Raw genomic sequence first — 14,671 nt, forward strand, 5'->3', positions numbered from 1 at the left:
TTTAGATTTAGATTGTTTATTCACTTTTATACTGTGTTCAGATAAACAGACTGTCTTTGATTTTAATATAGCTTTTTAAAGTATTTTTGTTGCAGATAGAGTAAATTCATAGGTGGATTGGGAAAATTCTATCTTTATATCAGGAGGCATTTATGACGTGCCCTTTAAAGTCTGAACCTCCCCTGGTGACTTCTCAACTTCTGAGGGCTATTTACTTTTTACTATTTTATTAATTTTTTGTTATTTTTAAAATATGGAGTTAAAATGTAATTAAGTTTAATTTACAGTGTATAATGAAAATTTCTGTATACTCAGTCACTCTTGAGCCCTGAAAAGTTCTTTTTCATATCAGTCCTTGTTTAGTATCTCATCAATTGACTTTGAACCCCTTTTCCTATTTTAGAAGCAGAATTTGCTAAATATAATCTTATGTTTCCTTGAGAACCAAGAATCTTGCAGTGTCAGATTGATGTTTGTTCACAGTAATGTTCTTCTAGGCATCCTTAGGATGTGCTTCATGTGCTTTCAGGTGAACTGGGGATCAAATGGGCCACATACGATATCAAAACTAGCTGGGCCACTTAACTAGCTAGGTGGCCTGAGGCAAGATTCTGCCAGTCTGTTTTTGAACCTTAGTGTCATCATCTGTAAAACGAAACTAATAGTTACTTTTCTAAAAGTGGAGATAAGTGTAAAGCCCTTAACATCATATCTGCCACATAAGGAACACTAAACAAATAACAGCTATTGTTCTCATTTTTAAGCAAGATGAAATATATATCGATCCCAGGACATAACCTGTCCTGATTGGGCATTGCCCTTGGCCACCAGGAACTTCAGGTCTAATGTTTTACAGATGATTTTCAATTTACATGTAGCCTAGCTTAACTAAGTGACCAGGACAACATGAAAACTTCACAGAGACATTTTGCATTGAGCTTTTCTGCATATTTCTGAAGGCAATATTTATTATAAAACTCTGGGTGGTTGAATTCAAAGATAGAAAGCACTTCTGTTTCAATAAGGATGCTGGGAGCTTGCACCTGGAGCTCCCTTGGATTTCCCAATTATTTTCTATACTTTATTTTTCTCTGGTTATACGTTAAGCCTTATGTAAGGATGCTCTGTACAACTTGTGTGACCTTTAAAATATTCAAACTTACAAAATTTATGGCAATGAGATGGGATATTTTAAACTACTCCTGACAATATAATGTAAATAACAATGTCTAAGACATGGTTTGAGAGAAATAAAAGTGAGGGAGAGAGAAATCATTGTCCTCAGGTTGACTTACTGGCCATTTCTGGGCTTAAGCTGCACAAGTACTGCATCCACTGACAGGTAGAAAATTATGAGACCAAAAATTCATGGATCTAGATTTGGATGAACATCTAAATGTGTTATATCACATAAATATATATGGGAGTGTGTGTGTGTATATGTGCGTGTGTGTGTGTGTAAATATATGTATGTCTTAATAAGTCCATGAACAATGCAATGTTGTGTGTGTGTGCGCTTGTGTGACTGGGTTTGAGTGTGGCTATGTTTGTCATTCTTTTTGGTATTGATTTTTAAAGTATGTTCTGGTACAACTGATGCTGACAGATAAGCAGCCAGAGGCTGCTAGAGCTGCAAAATTACTTCCTGTATAATATTAAGACTTCCACTAATTCTATGATTCTTACCCAGTAATGATTGATGCTCTCATAATAAAGGATGGACTCTAATTGTTTGAGTTCCTTATGTGACTTTATTCTTAGATCTATAGGAAGCTGCTATAAACTTCAGGCCCCTGAATGGAGCGAAATATAATATGAGAAATTTCAGGATTATACCAAGAAAGAGAGCAATAAGAAAAAAAAGGTGAAAAATCTGAAGACAGTTTAACTCTGTGGAAGTCTTCATAAGCTCAATTCAAATATTTTAAAAAGGAGGAAATAGATGGAATAGCCACTAAAATTTTCACAGATCACTATGAGAAATTAGATTGTCTAGCTCCTCTACCAACTACTTTGTCTGGAAAAGGACAACGAAAAATTCACTTAATTTATCCAATAGTTAATTTTTTTTTAAAAAATGATTATTACAGAGAATTATAGTCTATAATCCTATAAGAGTCAGTGCCAGTTAACACAGGAGGGGATTAGGACTCTGCATGACAAAAGTGTGAATGTCTCTTAGTAAATCCCAGTAGGAGACTCAAGGTAATTTACTCTAGGATGGGTAAAACGGCCTGGGTCTGGTAAAGAAACTTATTAGGATTGCTGGTCATTGATTGTCTTAGTCCATTTTGTGGTACTATAACAAAATATCACAGACTGAGTAATTTATAAAGAACAGAAACTTATTCTCTCACAGTGGAGTCTGAGAAGTCCAAGATCGAGGCACCAGTATCTAGTGTGGGACTTCTCACTACATTCTCACACTAGGATATGGTGATGCAATTATAAGAGATTTGCAGGTGAAAGTCAGGTTCAAGTAGAAATTTATGAACAAAAGTTTTTTATTGTTGTTGCCTCCTAATTGCCAGAATGTATTATTGGAATATATGTTTTGTCTGAATGGGAAAGTTTTCACTTACGCAAAATACAGGAAAAGGAAAGTTATACAAATCTGTTTTTCACCTATTTTAATTGGGCAATACATACTGAATCATTTAGAATCATCTAAATGTATGCAAGTGCTTAATTTGAAACAATATAGGATTCATAAGGAATATAAATATTTAAATTAACAAAAGGTCTGTTTTATATATAAGCATATTAGAACCCTAAAATCACTTGTTTAATAATTCATTATGGAACATAGATAAAGGATTAAATCTGAAAGTCAACTGGTATAATGGTTCCACCAAAAGCATCAGCTATACTCTATATGGTAGAAATTCAAGACATGCCACTAAATGATTAAGATTTTCATACCTTTATTGGTTTGGCGCTTGCCTTCTTTTTCAACTCTAGTTAGAAGAGAAAGCCAATTTGCATTTACTTGGGATGGGCTTCAACATGCATTCACTGTGTTCCTACAAGAATATTTAATTTCTCCTGTTAATTAATTACCACAACCTAGTGAAAATAAATACATATAGATTTGATTCGGTGGGAAAGTACTGTTATTTGTTATATAATGTTGATAACTTAATCTGAAGACCAAGTCATAATTACAAATGCTTATCAATTCTGTGACCACTAGAGTAAAGCTAATTAACCCAGATATGGTAAAGCTCAGAAAAAAATGATAAAATTTTTTGTCATCACTTAAGCAAGAGTCATAAAGACATTACTCAGACAACCAAAGTTAAGTTACTCTCTAGGTCAGCTCCAAAATCAATCAAGGGGTGCACTAACTGATTGGATTATTTAGTTTTTCATGCCACATTTTGAAATACTGCTAGCACCTATTCACAAAATTAAAAGGAAAACAGTCAAATTTGATTATCTTTTTTCTAAAAGCAAGCTGTCTTAGAGCTTCAAAAACACACAATGCAACATTAACACTTCCCATGCTCAAATAATTTTGGAAGTGTCTGAAACATATGGCCACCACACAAAAACTTCTTACTCTTATCCAGTGGAAACCACTGGGATTTGGGATAAGTTTGTTGTTGTCACTTCGAAGTATATGTCATTTAAAAAATGTTTGACAACTTGTTATTGGGGTTTTGTAGTAACTGTTTCTATTACAGAGGAATACAAAATTGCTTGAAGACCAAAATACCCGTTGTATTAACATATGTACTGTGTTCCAACTCATCAGAGTATTGCGTGTCTTAGTGCATGGAGAGGATATATATTTTTTTTTCAGAAGGGTAACTGCTGAGGTAAAAAATATATATATACATAGAAAGTAGAAACTAACATCAGTTCAGAGGCAACGTGATAACACATATACTTGAGTCTGATAGTTCCAATGTCAATGAGGGATTCCCACAAGAAGCTTTCTGCCATACTTAAATTGTAGATGACTACAGCCCAAATGATATTGCACTGGGAAATTCAACATTTGTGGATATAAATTATATGTCCAATTTGTAACTATGAAATAAACATTCTATGGTAACAAAATGCTTCGTAGTTGGCTGCAAATGAAAGCCCATTAAACCTAAATAAGGATTCACCTGAGAAAGAGTATGATTTAAATACAAGGCTCATGATGAAATCTACTCAGTACAACCATGTAGTAAAAAAGGTCATATGGCTGTGCCCCACAAGGCACTGAGATTTCAGATTTAACTAAAACTTGACCCTTGATTTACACCATGGCCTATGACAACATTTAATATACAGGTAATGACTGCTTTTGTTAGGAAGCTGTATGAAATACTATTGTAATCCAAAATGACTTCTTTCATAGTAATTTTCTTTTCATAATGTAATATTTAGTGTAATACTAGTGTAATTGGTAAGAATAATTTGACTTATTTACCTATACCTCATTTCATGTGCAAAAATAATATTTGACAGTTTTCCACTAGCATTTTGTTCTATAAATATTGCAATAGATGCATGAGAAGAAATTATCACAAGCAATTTCAATTAAAAAGTGTTGCTAGATCATCAGATGGTTGACTTTATAGGATAGAGCTAAGTTACAAATGAACTGATAAATTCTATCTTTATCTTGGGAGATGCAAAGGTATATGGTTTTGGCTGTTGGCCAAGATAAGGTCAGGGGAATTCAGAACATGTTACTTAAAGTACAAAGTCTACCTGACTACTGCCAGAGTTCATTTGTTCATTGATAGTTTTGAAGGGCATAACAGATTAAGTAGCCTGATATGACTAGAAAACCAGCAATTAGACTAGGAACATCTGTCTCAGGATCTCCCAAAGTTAAGATGCATGACACAGATGGTGATTTACATTAGAAACAAAACATGTCTATATGTACACAAAATGACTGTGGAAATTTTACTCCTGAAAGACTCAGAATCCTTGGGCTTGCCTATTCTGTATCTTTGGCTGCACCAAATATTAGCCTTTAAATAAAAGCTTTACTTATTTATTTATTTATTTGAGATGGAGTCTCGCTCTGTTGCCCAGGCTGGAGTGCAGTGGCCTGATCTCAGCTCACCGCAACCTTCGCCTCCCAGGTTCAATCAATTCTCCCACCTCAGCCTCCCGAGTAGCTGGGACTACAGGCGTGCGCCACCATGCCCGGCTAATTTGTGTATTTTTAGTAGAGATGGGGTTTCACTCTGTTGGCCTGGCTGGTCTCGAACTCCTGACCTCATGATCCACCTGCCTCAGCCTCCCAAAGTTCTGGGATTACAGGCGTGAGCCACCACACCCAGCCAAAAGCTTTGCAAGAGTATGATTTGTACATTCTTGTGAGTTCTTTTAATATCTAAACTTGTAAAATATTCTCAGTTCTTATTTTAATCAAAACTGTAGCTCCAAGCATTAGTGGTTTTGGTTGGGAAACATATTAAAATGTCCATTAAAAGGGTTAATAAATCCTTTCTGGAAGTATGCAATTGCAATAGACATCGGTCTTCATAAAGCCACTTTCTCTCTTCCTAGGACAATTTTTTAAGACCATAGCCAGGTCACTTGAGAACTTTCAGTGTTATTTGTCCCACATATAAATTTTCTTTAGGAGAGAAACAATCAGGAACAGATTCAACTTCAAAGATAACAGTGGAGGGTAACTGTGGTAGGCCAATGGCCCACCAAAGACATCTATGTCATAAATGCCAATAATTTGTTAGCTCACATAACAAATATAACTTTGCAGATGAAATTACATTAAGATCCTTGAGATTCATGGAGAGATTATTCTGTACTATGCAGGTGGGCCCAGTGTAATAAAATAAAAGATCCTTATAAGAAAGAGTCAAAAGTGTCAAAGTGAGGAAAAGGAGATGTGCCAATGAACCAAGAGGCTGGAGTAAATTACTTCAAAGAAAAAGAAAGGTGGTCGTAAACCAAGAAATTTGGGCAACTTTTAGAAGCTAGAAAAGGCAAGGAAACAGATTCTTCCCTGAAGCCTCCCAAATAAATGCAATACTACAGATACCTTGATTTGGTCCCTTCAGATTCATTGTTGAAGTCTTACCTCCAGGACTGTAAGATACTAGATATACTATTCTAAGTCACTAAATCTGTGTAAATTTGCAACAGAAGCAAAAGAAAATGAATACTGTAATCAATCTGGTTCATTATCAAATTCTATGCTATTGATTTTTCTTTTTTATTTTTCATGAATTTCCAGGAAGAGATTTGTTCACAATTTAAAACTGTATCACCACATTGAAAATGTAGGTCTCTTCCCCACATAATCATCCGAATAGAATCACAAAACAAAACAAATGTTTTGATTAATAGAGGGTCTACAGAGAGAAGAAGTGGCTGAGATAGAAGGCCAAATCTGAAGGTCATTCAAGATTCCTGCCACTGACAGTTTTTCATTATTCTAAGAAAGAAATTATGGAAAACAGGAGATTTTATAAATGACAATATGGCACTGATACAACCCAGAAACAGTGTTTTGCTGTTAAGGGCATTTGTGGACAGATGGGAGTGACTTCTTTTTTTGAGAGTCAACATTTTATTGGATGATGTTTGTCTTTTGTTTATTTAATAGATTTTATATTTTAAGATAGGAGAGGGCAATTTTTCCTGTGGTATTCCTTTTTCTTACAATTTTGGCAATGGGTTTTTTTCTAGTTTAGATATAGTCATTTCCTTAACCATGGTTTAGCTAATTGCTTAATCTTAAGAGTTATTAATTTGGTATGCATTTTTTTCTTGGTCAAAATGTCTTCGATGTGCCCAGCGAGCTCTTGTAATTCAGGAAAGGGAGGAAGTCTGCCATCTTATCTTTTGTTTGTAACAGAAGGTTTAAAATCATCCACAAGGAAAGTAGATATGGTTTTTATGGTATTTTTACATTCATTCAGAGCAGCGTATTCCCAGAAGGTGCCAGTTAAGTCATCTTTGAAATGAATGCTTTTTAGTCTGTTTATCAGACTGAATTTTTGATCATTCAGTTTGAGAGAAAGACATCAGACATCAGACATAACTGCTAAGATGAATTTTCTTATTCTTGGACTCATTTAGTATCCATTCACGGTCAAATTTCAATAATATACTTGATAGTATTCTGAAAATCAATCCTTCCTGCTCTTTTCTAACCAAGTTTTCACATCGCCAGGGCCTACAAGGATATAAACTAATTGATGGAGATTAGGGAATCCAAAGTAAGAGTTGATAAAGCAACCCCAAATCCTTCAGTGAACTTTTAGCCTTTCCTTATAACAACTAAATTATGCAAATGTGATATTAAGCAAGATTTTAAGTTAAAACAAAACAGAGAATTTGGTCATTATTATTAACTGCACTGTAAGATATTATTTTAATATCCAAGGAATGGGGTATGTTCAGAACAGGCCAGTGCATGAAAGAGAAAAGGGGATGGTTCAGATGCTACAGACAGAGAAGAGAGAGCAGAGAGGAAAGGGGGAAGTTGAAGTATGTAGAAGCGGGACGCCCATATAGAGTTGGATCAGCATAAGTAGAGAAGAATTTTATTAACTATTTCTGAAATCATCCAAAACTGAACATTTTTGCTAAGTCTTTATGAAGACATCATTTATTTCTCTTTTCCTGACCTTGGTATTCACTTCTTAATTGGCTTGGATTCATTGCTCAGGGATGTTATAGAGGAAATGAGGGGTAGGGACAAGAATATCAGTGCCTAATTCTCTGTATTCTGTGTGTTCTTTTCATTTGAATATTAGCAGTTACTAGTGTTTCAATAAATCTCAGCAATGTGGTGTCAATTGAACTAAATAATCAAAAATTTGACAAGATTCTACCAAGGAAAATTTAGAACTTCAGTGGCCATTATCGATAATTTAGGGTAGATTATATAACTACCCTATGCTCCATTAGAATAAAGATTTCAAAGATTTAAACATCTAATGATCAGTGTATTTGGATTGTGATGAAGATACCATTGAAGAGCAGGAAAATACAAAAATTATTTATCCTAGGACCACATGAGTAAAATTAATGTAAATGTGAAAAATCTAACACCAAACTTAAGTTCTCACAATTTTTTTAAGTATTTGGTCCTTCTATTTTAGGATTTCTCCAGAGAAAGATTATGAAACATAGAAGAAAATATCTCACATTATGTTAGCATATTTCTTAAATCAAAGTTTAGTATGCAAGTTATAACTTTCAGTCTATTAAGTAGGTGTATGCTTAGATGACTTTTCATCATTTTAAAAACTCGAACACACTGTAAAGGAATAAAGACTTACAACCTATTAAAGTATTCATGTTTCCTCAAAAAACAAGAAATATTTTCATAAAATATTATTTAAAACACTTTCCCCCTTTTAACATAGTGTGAATATAGCATTACAAAAATATTAAGTACTTAAGAATGATACTCTGCCAATCCCTATATTATCAATAAACTCTATACACTTTTTAATTTTCATTAAACTCAGGAAGTTGAAGATTAATAAGGAAGAAAACTAAGTTTCTTTGTTCTGAATCTTTACTACATAGTGAATGTCCAAGATTTAATTCACAATTAAAATCTAAACACCATAATTAAGAAGCAGATGGAATTTTAAGTATATGGAGCCTTTGAACCCATCAGAGTTAGGTATGAAAATCTGTTCTCACACATAGAATTTCCATGATATTGCACATGTTACATTATCTACTCTGTTTCCTTATTTTTAAAATGAGAATCGCAATAAATATCACATGGCTCCAATGGGAAAATAAAATAAAATATAAAATATGAAACATCTAATGATGAAATTGAAAAATTGTTGAAACTTTTAAAAATATCTTCATTCTTTTCAAAAACATGAAGTAATTCTGCCCTTAACAACAGTTTAGGTACTTACAAACATAAATGCTATATAAGTTTAATATAACATTTTAGTTAATAGACTTACTTTTTTTTCCATAGTAACTTTGTTTTTATCCTTCATATGAGAAAGGGCGTTCTCAGTATTTTCACCTTTACAGCTGTATGTTTGTTTTCATCTTTTTCCATCCATAGATCCTGTTCCTAATAATATAAACCATCATTGATAACTTTAGTAAGTTCAGATGTGATTTTTGCCTGAGACATGTGGTTGCCTCTTCAATCTCCTCCAGGATGTTTTTTTCACATAAGGTGGTGTCTGAGTTACAATCAAAATCTTGTTTAAGTCTTGGTCATCAATTTCATAATCTGAATCATTATCAGACCAATCAGTTAATGTGTTTTTTCATCCTATTTGTTCAGTCTTTTCATCAAACAAAAATCAAGTTCTTCTTGTTCTGTTTCTTCTGAAGAACATAGCTGATTTAATGACCCCTCAGGAACAGACACTGATTCCCTCAATTTCATTGGGGCTGGCTGATGTCTCTTTTTTACTTCCATCCCAGGTTCTGAATCCAAGTCAGGCAAACTGGCAAATCTCTAGACATTGCTTGAAGAATACTTGTTTCACTATTTTTCTTTGGAGTCAATGGGCTTCCAATTCTTGGGGAATTTGGGGCAGACTCTGTATGCAAGCAAAAGGCTTAGCCTGGTACAAACTCTGGACAATCAGTTGAGAGAAGTCTGTTCGTGGTACGTTGCATGGAGGAAGGCCTGGAATTGGCCATTTTTCTGGTTCTTTTTTCTCATTTTCTCATTCATAATTTCTACTTCTGTGCTATCCTTCAGTGCCTCTGAGATAAGGTTTGTAGTGAGAGCCTGAACACGTTGGAAACCAGCAATCAGGAAAATAGGCAAGGAATCTTGTTCACCCCTCTTTCCTCGAAGAAAGTAGTCTCTTTCCGAATTTTCTGCATTGAAGTAATGTTCAATTTGACGCTTAATACACTCTTTAAGCAATGCTTCTTCCACAGGATACACCTGTACCCCTGTACCATCATCATAGTAATACATCATACTGGTATTAAGTTCTGTTTGAAATGGCTGAAAAGTCCTTTCACCATGTTCTTGATAACCATATTTATCTCTATCTCACCTCCAATTTCATATATCATTTCTCCTATTGTTATGTGTTGGTTTACTTGCTTCAGGTTGACATCTTGAGCTGTTCCAGGATCCAGGTCTTTCTTGACTCTCTGGTCTTACATCATCTGAGTGGTACCCACGTGTGCTTATTAGCTCTCTTTCGTTGATTACTTGACTAAGCCTCATCCTCACTGACATTTTCACCAGGACCATTTAATTTTGTTTCCCGGTTTTGTTTGTTCTTTTACTTCTCTTTCCAACCTTCTCTTCTTTTTTCTTTTCTATCTTGTGGCTTTTTATTTCCTTGGCTGAGGACGCTCTGATATCCAGTGTTCACTAATTCACTTGGTGTTCGCCAATTCTCCATATCCTTGAAATCACTAGCCTTGTTGGATTTCTTTTTCTTGAGTTTTCCTGCTTTCATAATTTTGAGGGAACCGAACTCTGCCTCCAGGGTTTCCAGCGCTGGCTGCGGCCGACCTGTTGTGGTTGGGGACAGGTGTTGTGAAGGCTTTTTGTTCCAGGGATTTCCCTTAGGCAGCAGCGGGGGCGGCTGCCGCTTTTCCTTAGGGCCAGCTGCCGCCTCCTCCATGGTATCCTAGGCCGACGGATCCCGCAGCAGCGGCGGCACTGGCCACCGCGGCGACCCCGGCTCCCTGCTGAAAGGGCCCCCGGGCCCACGCGCCTTGTGCGCCAGATGCAGCGCCAAGGGCCTCACGGGGACAGCCGCCTGGGGCATGCTGCGTGTAGGCACCACCGGGGAGGACGGCTCTCCCCGCGCCCCCTCGCTGGTGGTGGCCTTGGCCTTCTCCTCCCTCGCTGCCACTTTGCCCTCATGTTCGGCCAGGGGCTGATGCTCGGCCGGCCGGTTCGCCTTGGCCAACAGCGACTCCCTCTCAGCAGTCACCGCGGGCGGATCCTGCTGAGAATGAGCGGCAGACACCGGGGAGTGAGCAAATATCGTCCCTCTGCCCCAGCCGCCCCAGTCGGGGTGGCCCCGAGGCCAGGGAGCCCAACTTGCCCGTCTCACCGCCGGGGCACCGACTGGCTCCGGCTGGGGGCAGAGAACCCAAGAGACAGCCGCTGTCGCCGCCGCAGCCAGCCTAGGCCGCCCAGTGCCCGGCGTGCCGCCCCCTCCCGGAACCGAACGCCCGCCGGCCCAATCCTCTCGGCAGCGCACTCCCAGAGCCAGACACCAAGCGCCGGGAGCCCCAACCAGTAGCCCCGAGCCCTCACCTGGCGCGGGCAGCAGCTGAGACGTAGCAGGCCGGGGCTGAGGACCTTTACCGGAGTCGGGCGGCACGAACACCTAGAACAGGTAACTGCCCGCGGGGGCGTGGACGCCGAGGAAGGGCGGCCCCAGAGGATGGGGTGGAGCCTCCCTAAGGAGCTTGATATGGCTACTCACCGGCTGCTGCCCTCGCAGGGCCTCCCACGGGAGTTGACAGATTCGCCCGCCCAGGTGCCCACCGGCCCCGCCCGGCCGAGGGCCTACCCCCTCCTAGCGGCCCTCCCAGGACGAGGAAGAACAAAGGGGATGACTCCCGACTCCCGGGCAGAGGCCACCCTTACTGCGGGCTCAGGGGTGGAGCGCACACCAGGCCTCTGTGGCTGGCTGCAGGCTCCTGCCCTGCCCACAGGGCAACAGCAGCCAGGGGCATGGGCAGTCCACGCACATGGTACCTGGAGAACCAGGCGCTCACTTTGCCCTTAGGTCCTAAAGCCAGGTTTCACGTAGGCTAAGGGAGGGGACACAGAGTCGACCCCTGCTCTGGGGGGCTGCAAGTGAATTGTGCTCCCCACCACCCCCAACCCCCACCCTCACCCCCCACCCCCATCCCAGCTCTGCCACTTGGCCCCCTGGAAACACTCTTTTTGAAGAATCTGCTCAGGGACATTTGGGAGCCCATTGAGGTCTGTAATGAAAAATGATATCCTGTGTTAAAAACTAGAAAGAAGCTATCTTTGAAAATGCTTTGGGATGTATGGATTCATTTCACAGAGATAAACCCTTCTTTTGTTTCAGCAACTTGGAAATATGTTTTGCAGAATCTGCAAAGGTACATTTGGGAGCCTGTGAGTCCTATAGTAAAAAACCGAATACCCTGTGATAAAACTGGAAAGAAGCTATCTGTGTGAAAGCTTTGCGATGTGTGGATTCAACTCACAGTTAAACTTTCTTTTGATTCAGCTAGTTGGAAACACTCTGTAGAATCTGCGCAGGGATATTTGGGAGCCCATTGAGGCCTATAGTGAAAAACCGATATCCCACAATAAAAACGATAAAGAATCTGTCTCTTAAAATGCTGTGCGATGTGTGGATTCATCTCACAGAGTTTAAACTTTCTTTTGATTCAGCGGGTTGAAAACACTCTTTCTGTAGAATCTGTGCAAGGACATTTGGAAGCCCATTTAGTCCTATAGTGAAAACAGACATCCCGCGATAAAATACACCTGTACCCCGTGGAAGAAGCATTGCTTAAAGAGTGTTTTAAGCGTCAAATTGAATATTACTTCAATGCAGAAAATTCGGAAAGAGACTACTTTCTTCGAGGAAAGAGGGGTGAACAAGATTCCTTGCCTATTTTCCTGATTGCTGGTTTCCAACGTGTTCAGGCTCTCACTACAAACCTTATCTCAGAGGCACTGAAGGATAGCACAGAAGTAGAAATTATGAATGAGAAAATGAGACAAAAGATAGAACCAGAAAAATGGCCAATTCCAGGCCCTCCTCCATGCAACGTACCACGAACAGACTTCTCTCAACTGATTGATTGTCCAGAGTTTGTACCAGGCTAAGCCTTTTGCTCGCATACAGAGTCTGCCCCAAATTCTCCAAGAATTGGAAGCCCATTGACTCCAAAGAAAGATAGTGAAACAAGTATTCTTCAAACAATGTCTAGAGATTTGCCAGTTTGCCTGACTTGGACTCAGAACCTTGGATGGAAGTAAAAAAGAGACATCAGCCAACCCCAATGAAATTGAGGGAATCAGTGTCTGTTCCTGAGGGGTCATTAAATCAGCTATGTTCTTCAGAAGAAACAGAACAAGAAGAACTTGATTTTTGTTTGATGAAAAGACTGAACGAATAGGATGAAAAAACACATTAACTGATTGGTCTGATAATGATTCAGATTATGAAACACTCTGTAGAATCTGCACAGGGACACTTGGGAGCCCATTGAGACCTATAGTGAAAAACAGAAATCCCACCATTAAAAACTAGAAATAAGCTATTTGTGAAAATGCTTTGTGATGGGTGGATTCATCTCACAGAATAAAACATTTCTTTTGATTCAGCAGGTTGGAAGCACCCTTTCTGTAGAATCTGCAAAGGCATATTTGGGAGTCCATTGAAGCCTTTGGTAAAAATCGATATCCCAAATCTAATAGTGAGAGTGTTTTGTGATATGTGGATTTATCTCACAGAATTAAACCTTTCTTTTGGTTCAGAAGGTTGGAAATACTCTTTTTGTAGAATCTGTGAAGAGTCATTTCGGAACTCATTGAGGCCTATAGTCGAAAGCTGACTGTCCCACGATAAAAACTAAAAAGTAGCTATTTGTGAAAATGCTTTCCAATGTGTGGATAAATCAAACAGAATTAAATCTTTTTTTGACTTAGCTAGTTGGAAACACTCTTTTTGTAGAATCTGCCCAGTGACATTTTGGAGTCCATTGAGGCCTGTAGTAAAAAAACAATATCCCGCAATAAAAACTAGAAAGAAGCTATCTGTGAAAATTCTTTGCAATATATGGATTCATCTTACAGAGTTAAACATTTCTTTTGATTTAGCAGGTTGGAAACACTCTTTTTGCAGAATCTGTGCAGGGACATTTGAGAACCCAGAGAGGCATATAGTGAGAAACCAAATATCCCATGATAAAAACTAGAAGGAAGCTATTTGTGAAAATGCTTTCCAATGTGTGGATAAATCAAACAGAATTAAATCTTTTTTGATTTAGCAGGTTGGAAACACTCTTTTTGTAGAATCTGCACAGAGACATTTTGGAGTCCATTGATGCCTGTAGTAAAAAACCAATATCCCACAAAAAAACTAGAAAGAAGCTATCTGTGAAAATTCTTTGCAATGTGTGGATTCATCTTACAGAGTTAAATATTTCTTTTGATTCAGCAGGTTGGAAACACTCTTTTCATAGAATCTGTGAAGGGACATTTGGGAGACCATTGAGGTAATTCATGAAAAATTGAATATCTTGTGTTAAAAACTAAAAATAAGCTATCTGTGAAAATGCCTTGCAATGTGTAGATTCATCTTACAGAGTTAAACCTTTCTTTTGATTCAAAAGGTTGGAAACCCTCTTTTTGTAGAATCTGCAAAGGATCATTTGGGTGCCCATTGAGGCCTATACTGAGGAATCAAATATCCCATGCTAAAAACCAGAAGGAAGCTATCTGTGAAAACACTTTATGATATGTGGACTCATCTCACAAAGTTAAACTTTTCTTTTGATTCAGTAGGTTGGAAACACAGGCTTGGATTTGTGTTCCTGACCAAATCTCATGTCAGATTGGAGGAGGTTCTTGATGAGAGGATATTGGATCTTGGGGGGCAAAGTTACTCTTTGCTGTTCTTATGATAGTGACTGAATTATCACAAGATCCCATGCATGATTTAAAGACATGTTGCACTTCTCACTTTGCATTCTGTCTTTCCTGCCACCATGT

At 38.4% G+C, this 14,671-nt stretch overlaps 2 pseudogenes; one reads left to right on the forward strand and one right to left on the reverse strand.

Annotated features, from left to right (window-relative positions):
- LOC100969974 (la-related protein 1B-like) overlaps positions 1–10,574 on the reverse strand; it is a 272,883-nt pseudogene extending 262,309 nt beyond the window's left edge.
- A 1,067-nt stretch (positions 10,575–11,641) lies between these two features.
- Positions 11,642–13,208, forward strand: LOC100969638 (la-related protein 1B-like; annotated as a pseudogene).
- Positions 13,209–14,671: the final 1,463 nt, after the last annotated feature.

This window comes from Pan paniscus, chromosome 3, assembly GCF_029289425.2.
Source record: "Pan paniscus chromosome 3, NHGRI_mPanPan1-v2.0_pri, whole genome shotgun sequence".
Taxonomy (NCBI): Eukaryota; Metazoa; Chordata; class Mammalia; order Primates; family Hominidae; genus Pan; species Pan paniscus.